Here is an 8,651-nt window from a genome sequence, read left to right as displayed (position 1 = left end):
GGTGGGGGGGGGGGGGCGTGTTTTGATCATTTTAAACTTGACCCATATATAGACACACTTGAGTTTCAAACTTGTCTCTCTTTGACTTCCTATGGAAGAGCAGATGCTGCTATCCTTAGCTGTACTGAATATGAGTGGATTCAGAGCATAGTAAGAGAGGATTTTATATTTCAAGTTCCCTCGCAATGTTTTTTTACTACAACTCTGACACACTGTAAAGGGCAAGCACACATTAGAAAAAGATCTTGGCATTGTATGAGGTATTCACTTTCTTTTTTCACTTTTAAGATATTTTTAACTGTCATTTTCTACTGTAGACAATCCGTATGATACCACCATTTATTCAAAAAAGGACTGCTGGCAGTTTAAGTTTTGTTTCATTCCATGGTGCTCTCAAGAAATGGCTCCATCGGAAAATAATACGTGAAGGGACTTCTTTTCCCCCCCGCCTCAACTTGCTGGACTTGAAGGTACTAAGATACCGGGTTTCCAGTACCTGTTTGAAGAAGTTCACTAGTTCTTTCAAACATTCTTCTTACACAGTAAAAAGGATGCTATGCTGGTAGAATCACTTGATCTATTCTGCAGTGAACAACTGGAAGCCATGTTTTTACCCTTTTTTATGCCTTAATCTCTGTAAGATCTGCTGAAAGTAACAGCATAGATATTTCCTCTCAGTCGCTTCTGTCCTGCCACTTGGGCACAGGTATACTCCCAGGTTCATCGGCACACTTCGTCTAAGGAGGATCAAATACCTTTAGTTTTCTTTTTCATTTTTTTTAAGTCATGAGGGAGAAAAAAAAGGAAGGAAACCTTTAACAAAAGTGCCTGAAGCTCTAAGCCACTTTCTGGAGAACAGTAAAATAATTTGTGTTGGTGAAATCCAAACTGAAATTTTGCAGTTACTTGAAACACTTTAGAAGTAAATTGTTCTTTTAAGGTCAGTACTTGGGGCATTTTATGAGGAGCAGACCATGGAGTTGATACTATACAACCGAATGCTACTCGCTTCATGTAGCTCTTCATTCATCAGAAAATGACCGCCACCTCAGACTTACAGCAAGTAATTGCAATGTTATTTATACATTCCTCGAGGTTTTGTCAAACACATGAATTATATTAATCCATTTTTAGCCTTTTAATGTACTACAATCCTCTGACATTACAAATAGAAATCAAGGACCTGATTCTCCAACGATATTTTTATCTTTCATGGGTATTTGGTATCTCAGAAAGGATAAGGGTCTAATGCCATAGAGATGCACTATTCTGTGGCAGTAAAACTATAATTTCTTTAAACATAGGCCATGCTTGTATGTTTGGGGTGAAACAAAATTTGGATTCAAAGAGTCATTCCATTGGATCTAATGGCCTTGTCTCAAGCCCCACATTTTGAATTGTTCAGGGCTATCTGAACCTCCCTGGGCCACTGAGTCTGATTCTCTGTTGTCATAAAGAACGGCATCATATTATCCCTTATTCTTTCTTGAACATGCATGTACAGTATTCTCCACAGATTTCCAAATGAGTGTTCACCAATGCCATGTGTAACAACATAAATATTTTTTATATCCACTGAAGATATTTCACCTGATTTACTTCTGGGTACTGCATTTGGCTGTTTTAGGATTGCATTGCACTGATGGCTGCCTGAGAGTCTGCCTGTGACTGACTAAATTATACTCAAGCCTTCCTTCTCCAACTGATGAGCTTCCATCTTATAGCAGAAATTCCTGTTTTAGTTTCTAAGTTTATGACCCTGTGTGCTTTGTACTCTTACACTTAATCCATTTTTTTACTCCAATCCTGAAGACAATCCAGTTTTTCCTGCATGATAAGTCATTCTCCATTCTATTGGAAATGCCTCCCAAACTTGGTCCTCTGCACTTCATTAATATACTCTGACTTCTTATGCCATGACCATTAAATTAAGATATAAAATAAGATATAAGGCCAAATATTGAGGGACTCTGTAGTAACTTCTCTCTGTCCTAGCAATTTGCTTTTGAGCAAAAGCTGTTGCTACCCCCTATCTTGCCAGTTCCTTCCCCAGTTTATAGTGCTAATCCCCTTCTCCAGTTGAACTAATAATTTTCCATGTGATACTATGTCAGTTTTATTACTGGAGTCGAGATAGTGTTAAAAGAATCTGATCCAATTCACTGAAGTCAGTGGGGAAAGTAGAGAAGTTGAAGGTGAGAACAGGTGAGAAATATCATTGCTGTGCAGGGAAAAGTGTAGAAAAATTAGAACAAATCTGTCTATTTTTTGACCTCTGTGTAATTACTGTGTGTCAAGAGGATAGCACCATTCAGCAAAGTGGGTGGCTTTTTACTGTGTATTATCAGTGGACTTGTCAGGGGCGCTGTATGGAAATCTCAAGTCCAGACCTTTTTCAGTGGAAGAGAATATGACCCCTGGTTCACATCATGTTAAAGGATAATATCTATCTGAAATATAGTCAGTTTAAAAAATAAGATGAAGTAATAATAAGCACCACAGTTTCCCTCAAATACCCCACATTTTCAGATTTAGATATATTTTCTTTAAATGCTTTTCTCTCCTTGGTTGCTCTTTATAAATCTATATAAACGACAGGTGAAAATGACTAACCGGAGAAGGGAAACCAAAACTGACTGTGTAAGTTGTCCTCAGGTGCACAAAACAAATAAAATCTTAGTTACACCCATCATTGCTGCTGTTAGTAACAACAACGGCTGAAAATTATTTGGGAAAATGTGATTTCAAAGTTGATGGCGGGTTGTTGTTTTTTTTAAAGGGCTGTGGCGTCTGACCAGGTACAAAATGCCAAAATGCAGACAAAGAATAGTGAAAGGTATTTGAGAAACTTAAAAAAAATTAGGGCAGGTCTCTGGAGAATGGAGTAATAACTAATTCAACACCCCAATTATTTTTTTAAAAGGATCTAAAGGCATAGAAGGAAATTAGACCAGTCAGTTTGGCATCAATTGTTTAAGTCTCAGAAGCATTTTTAAAGGATCAGATGTGGGCATATTTAAAAAAGCACAGCTTGATAACAGACAATTAGTGTAGAATAAAGATAGGGTTATGAGGCTTTAGTAATTTATGTCTGAATGTGTATGTATATATTTTAAATATATTACTGAGAGAATCAGTAGGGTGTCATAAATTAATATAAAACAGGATTCAACTAGTCAACAAAATCTCTCTGATTGAATAGCTTAGGCATGTGGCCCTTGGAGGTAGAGAAAATCTGGCAAGTGCAATTGACAATTGGTTAAAATTAGGCAGGAGAATAGAAGTTCCTTTTTCTGGTCCTCATTGGGTTAGCTCCATTTCACAGAGATGCGTCATTCAGAAGGACCAAAGAGTTTTGGCTCGCACTTCAAATAGTGTCAGAAGCATCTCATGATCTTCTGTGACAGATCTCCTCCTGTGTATCAAAGGTGTTAAACACAGTACCAGAAAAATGGTGCCTTTTGTTTCCAGAGACTAAGAAAAATATCCTAGTACAGGAAAAGCCTATTTATCTAAAGTGTTCCACTGACATTGGAACCATTTAGATTAATGTGTGGGTTGTGTGTGTTTTGTGGGGGCTTGGATGATTGGGGAAAAAGCAAGGAAATGAACAGAAAAACAAAGCTTGGGTTCAAGAGTTTTCTGATTATGTGGCATTTGCATGAAAAGAACAGTCTGTTACTGTTTATAGTATATGAAATACATGATGCCAGACTCTTAATTGGCATGGCTAAGGGCAAAAGGAATGGACATTATACGTGGAACCATTTCAGCAAAGTGTGAAGTCCCAGACAGAGTACTCTATGGGTTACAATGAATCACTTTTATGACTGACCTACAATTCATGTGAATTAGAGGATGGCAATGAAGAAAAGATTGTTCTTTTATTAAGTTAAAAGTCATAGCATCCAGCCAGATGATGACAGAATAGTAATGCCATGTACATATATGGTAAGCTATTCAGGATAGTCCAAACCACAAAATTTAGATTTGGATCTGTATTTTAAACAGTAAAGATTTGAGGGTGTTTGGAATCAAGATAATGATGTATCCATTGTATAAATAGATATCATATGCAAAATTAGGATCTGGATTGAGATTTTCAAGGTCACCAAGTCTGGGGCCTGATTTTAATTGCTGGAAAAGCACAAGGAAACTTTAGGCAATGGACCAATGACACATTTACAATGGCACTACATCAAGGTAAAAATGTATCAGCCAAATTACGTAAACCCTTAATAAGGAATACCTTTGCACAGTCCAGTGTAGAGGAGTTCCTAAAAGAATCAGAGAGGGAACTCCAAGGCTAGGGACAGACATTACACATAAACCAGTTTAAGTGATCAGAAATTGGTTTAAACTTGTAACAGAACAGATATTCAGTGCACATCAACCAGTTTGAAAATGGCTGAAGCTGATTTGAGATAAACCTGGTAGAATGCAGTATTAGACTTAACTGATTTGGGTGAATCTGATTTATGCAATGTCTGTCCCAGGCCCCTTGTTGGTTTAAGATAAATCAGACACCTCCAGCATCCCGGTATGCTCTCTGACCTGGGTGGGACTCTCTGCTTCATAGTAGGGCTGGTCCCTCCCCTCTGCTCCTTGGCTGCAGCTACAGCACAGAACTGCGGCTGCTCCCCCCCACCCCACTCCTGGCTAAGCAAGAATTCCTCCCCCCACCCTCCACCTTGCTGAGAGGTGTTTGTGTATTAGCTAGCAGACCACATGCTGGCTACAGTTGATGCTGAATCAACAGGTAGAATCAACCTGTAGCTGGTAATGTCCCTCTGTTGTTTTCTTAATGGGGTGATAAACACCGAGTTAGGGGTGATACACACTGTTATGAATTCCCTGCTGGGCGAATCAGAGCATCCTATCTGGCCACAAACCCCTCAACTTAATGATGTAAAAGAAAGGGAGGGCTGTTCTAGCGTCCCCTGGCTTGTAGCCTGAGCCACTGCAGGCATGTGCCTGTATTTCTAGGATGTCTGTCTGGTTACAAAACTGATTTAGCCTAGCCAGGTTAGACTAACTTGCAAAGATTGAATCAGGTCAGACTCAGGCTTTTTGAATGTCTATTTTTGAATGTCTTTTTGAAAAGCTGAGGGACTTGGGACTCTTCAGCCTGAAAAAGAGAAGGCTGGGAGGGGACTTAATAGTGGCTTACCATTACATCAGAGGCATACATCAAGGGCTCGGTGAACAGCTATTTATCAGGGCACCCTTGGGGAAAACCAGAAGCAATGGCCACAAACTCCTGGAAGACTGTTTCAGGATCAACATTGGGAAATACTTCTTCACAGTTAGCGTGTCCAGACTGTGGAATAGGCTCCCTCCGGAGGTGGTGCAATCGCCTACCCTGGAAATTTTCAGGAGGGGACTGGATGGTCACCTGAGTCTTTCCTGCCTGGTGCAGGGGGCTGGACCTGATGATCCCCTGAGGTCCTTTCCAGCCTTGAAATCTATCAATCTGCCCAAAACTGTCCTGATCTGGGCAGTCCCCAGCCAGCTCTGGGCTGCACATAGAGACTTCCCCATGCAGCCTGGGGCTCGCTGGGAACTGTCGCAGTCAGGGGCAGGTCTCAGTCCCACAGCTTTTTCCCAATTCCATGTCCTGATCAGGTGATTGAGGCACAGGGCTTGGAAAGAGCTGTGAGGGAGAGGCTTGAACCTGCCCCTCCCCCATAGGTCTTTCCAAGCCCCCTGCCAGTGACTGAGGATCCAGGGCCAGGGCAGGAGGGGCATTGTTCCTAGCTGGGCTCTACCACTGGAGCCTGCTTCAGCAGCAGGAAGATCCTGGGCACAGGGAGAAATCGCCCAGCCCCTACCAGGAGATAGTTCTTTCTTGGCCCTGTGCTCCCTACCAGCCCCTGTGCAGTGCAGAGCTGGATGGGACAGAAGCAGACTTCTGCCAGGAGCAGCAAATCTGCTCCCAAATGTGCACACATGTAGATGCCTGCCCGGGGTGAGTTTACTCCAGAGTAAATTCCTGAAGGAACATTTGCCCACTGTAAGCTGTTGCTGTTACAGGCAGTTGCAGCATTTGACATAAACTTTATTAAATCATATCATGTTTTGAAGTTGTACAATGAATGTTAAAAATAATCCCACCTATATTTACAGTAAAAGTATGGTGTGCAAAGTATTCTGTGCTATAAAAGAAGTATCATAAGAAGTCTCACTGTCAAATAAAATTGTCATCCCAGATGGATGCACACTGCAGAGAAATAGGCAACTCACATTCTGAAGAGGAGAAATATAAGGACATTATATAAGAACACATTTAGGATACTAAATATTCTGTTTTGTCCGGAAAGGTCTTAGACACAACCGCAGGAGGCTGAGATGCCTGTGATCCTGGAAAATGGCAGAACTAATGGAATTATCAAACTAATGCACCAATCAGGACTAATGGCCTTATCATGTCCTGACCACAGTAGAGATGATGTTTTAAGAAAGTCCATGCAACTGTGCAAAGCACTTCTGGGCAAGGCATTTCAAACTGAAAGTTTCTGGTTAGTTTACTTAATAGGTTGCTTAAGATCTTTTAAACTCTGTAGTCTGCTAATGTTGTTTGCTAGCTCATGTTGTTATGTTTAGCTGAGGAAGAAAAGTGTGTGGAACTGTACTGTTAAAGAGGCCCTTGTGTGGGCTATCTGGAAACAGGTGTGTGTTGTATGGAGGCTCATGTTACATGATGCTGACCAGACAGGATTCAGACACAGGCCTCTCTCAAATTCCCTTGCTATCTGAACAATGCCCAATTTGTTAGCTGCCTGTTTGGCGCACCACAACTTGGAGGCAAGCATTGAAGGTACTTCACTTGTGGAGCCTTGTTGGCCTAACTACTGAGACACAGCTAAAACAAAAATGCATTGTACTAGGGCTAAAAAGAAAGAGGAAATTTGCAAATAAAATGGTTACAGTATCTTAAATAGTTACAACTCAACTGTAGTTCTCATCTGGGCATCTGATTTGGTCGTAGCTTATTCCTCAGGCTGAGGACCTTGGGTGCCCACAAAAGCCACTCTTCTGTTAAAGGCAAATAAGATCCCATGCATTTCTGAGCCAGGATCATTTAGTGGTGTGCCTCACTGGGGCCTCTCAGCACTGACTCTGTCCAGTTTCTGCTGCTTCTGCCCAAGTTCTTCACAGACCTGAACCAACTCCAATGTTTGATTGTCAAACCCTGTTTCACAGAGGATTTCCTGGCTTTTGCTGCAGCCTGTTCTGTATGCAGTAGCCTGGCAGTGTTCCTTGCAACTAGCTTCTCTGCTGCTTTTTGTTTGTCATGCCACGGGCACTTTCCAAGTGCCAGGTGTAACCTCCTAGATCAAGTTCTTTCCCTCATTCCTCTTTCCCTCTAGGTCTGGAGGATGAGTTGTACCCATGTCACACCAGAGGATCTTTGACCAATGGGGAATAGACTGATGAGAACAGTAGATTCCTCCTTAGTAGAATGATCATTATCTACTGACTACACTGGCAATTTTATGTGCACAGGAATTTGAGTCAACTTCTTAAACATGTCAAAAATACACACGCGTAAAAGAGCAGCAAATAAACCAAGCTCCACCAGTCAAAAGGATCCACTGAATTCTGTCCAGTTCCCACTACTAAGTTTTGGTTAGCTCTCTCTGTAGTATATATTGTGATATTATGGATGTTTCCTCTGTACACTGTGTAAGGCTGAGCTAGGTTCTGAATTTTCTCAGGTAACATCACAAATCCATTAAGTATTGTATTATTTCTTAAGGGTGAATGATTTATTAACATGACCCTTCTGGGCAGATCAGCAGAAATCTGACTCTGAATGAACAACTGTCTGCAGTTCTATGCATAATGAAAAAAAGAACACTAAAAAAAGGCTGAAGATATCCTGAATAAGGAAGGAAAATGAATGTTTGATCCTAGTTTTCTATCAAGTAAGGATGGCAGCAGAGGTTAGATAAGTTATTTAGTAGCAGTAAGCCTAGCCAAAATCCAAAACCCAGACCCAGATTCAGGTCTGAGTTTGCAGTGTGAAACTTTGTTAATAATGGGCAAATCCAAATACAAAATCTGAACACTGTGAATTCTGAAGGATTTTAGATTTGCATCAGCTTTCTCAGCATGAGTGTTCAGAAATGGGATTTGATTTCTGCTAGTTGCAGGGAGAAAAGCTCATATTTGAATCAGGTGTTCAGCCCTGAGATTTTCAAGGGGGTCCATCCTTCAAAATTACCTGTGTCCTGCATTCTCTTAAAATATTTCTCTGTTATAACAGTGTAAGGTTTGCATATAGTTTATTTAAGTTTCTATTTCAGTAAAAATCATTTAGTAACCTGATGCTGCAGCTCTTGTTTGCCATTCAGATAATATTCAGCTACACAGATTCTCTTCTGCATCCAGTTCATATTTGGCACAGCAGGGAGAAGGGGTTGTCACTGAAGCCAGCTGCAGCTTCCTGACTATCTCAGCTACAGCCCCTGAACAATCTCAAGGCTTCCTAACTCACTGTGATTACCTAGGGCTCTATGACAGCTGGGGATTTTCAGAGTCCTTTATGCACTGGAATTCACCCCTGCTCTCTTATATCCATACCTGAAGTGCCCATTACACTGGGGAAGGAAAGACTTTGACTTTTAAGTACTTTATTCAGGGGTTCA

At 41.0% G+C, this 8,651-nt stretch overlaps 1 long non-coding RNA gene across 1 annotated transcript in view; it reads left to right on the top strand.

The window, feature by feature from the left end:
• LOC109298229 overlaps positions 1 to 8,651 on the top strand; it is a 15,261-nt gene that overhangs the window by 2,713 nt on the left and 3,897 nt on the right. The gene's annotated exons all lie outside the window — the stretch shown is intronic.

This window comes from Gavialis gangeticus, unplaced genomic scaffold, assembly GCF_001723915.1.
Source record: "Gavialis gangeticus isolate Ggan-Ray unplaced genomic scaffold, GavGan_comp1, whole genome shotgun sequence".
Taxonomy (NCBI): Eukaryota; Metazoa; Chordata; order Crocodylia; family Gavialidae; genus Gavialis; species Gavialis gangeticus.
Note: the sequence above shows the minus strand (reverse complement) of the source record. Positions and strands in the feature narration are given on the sequence as shown.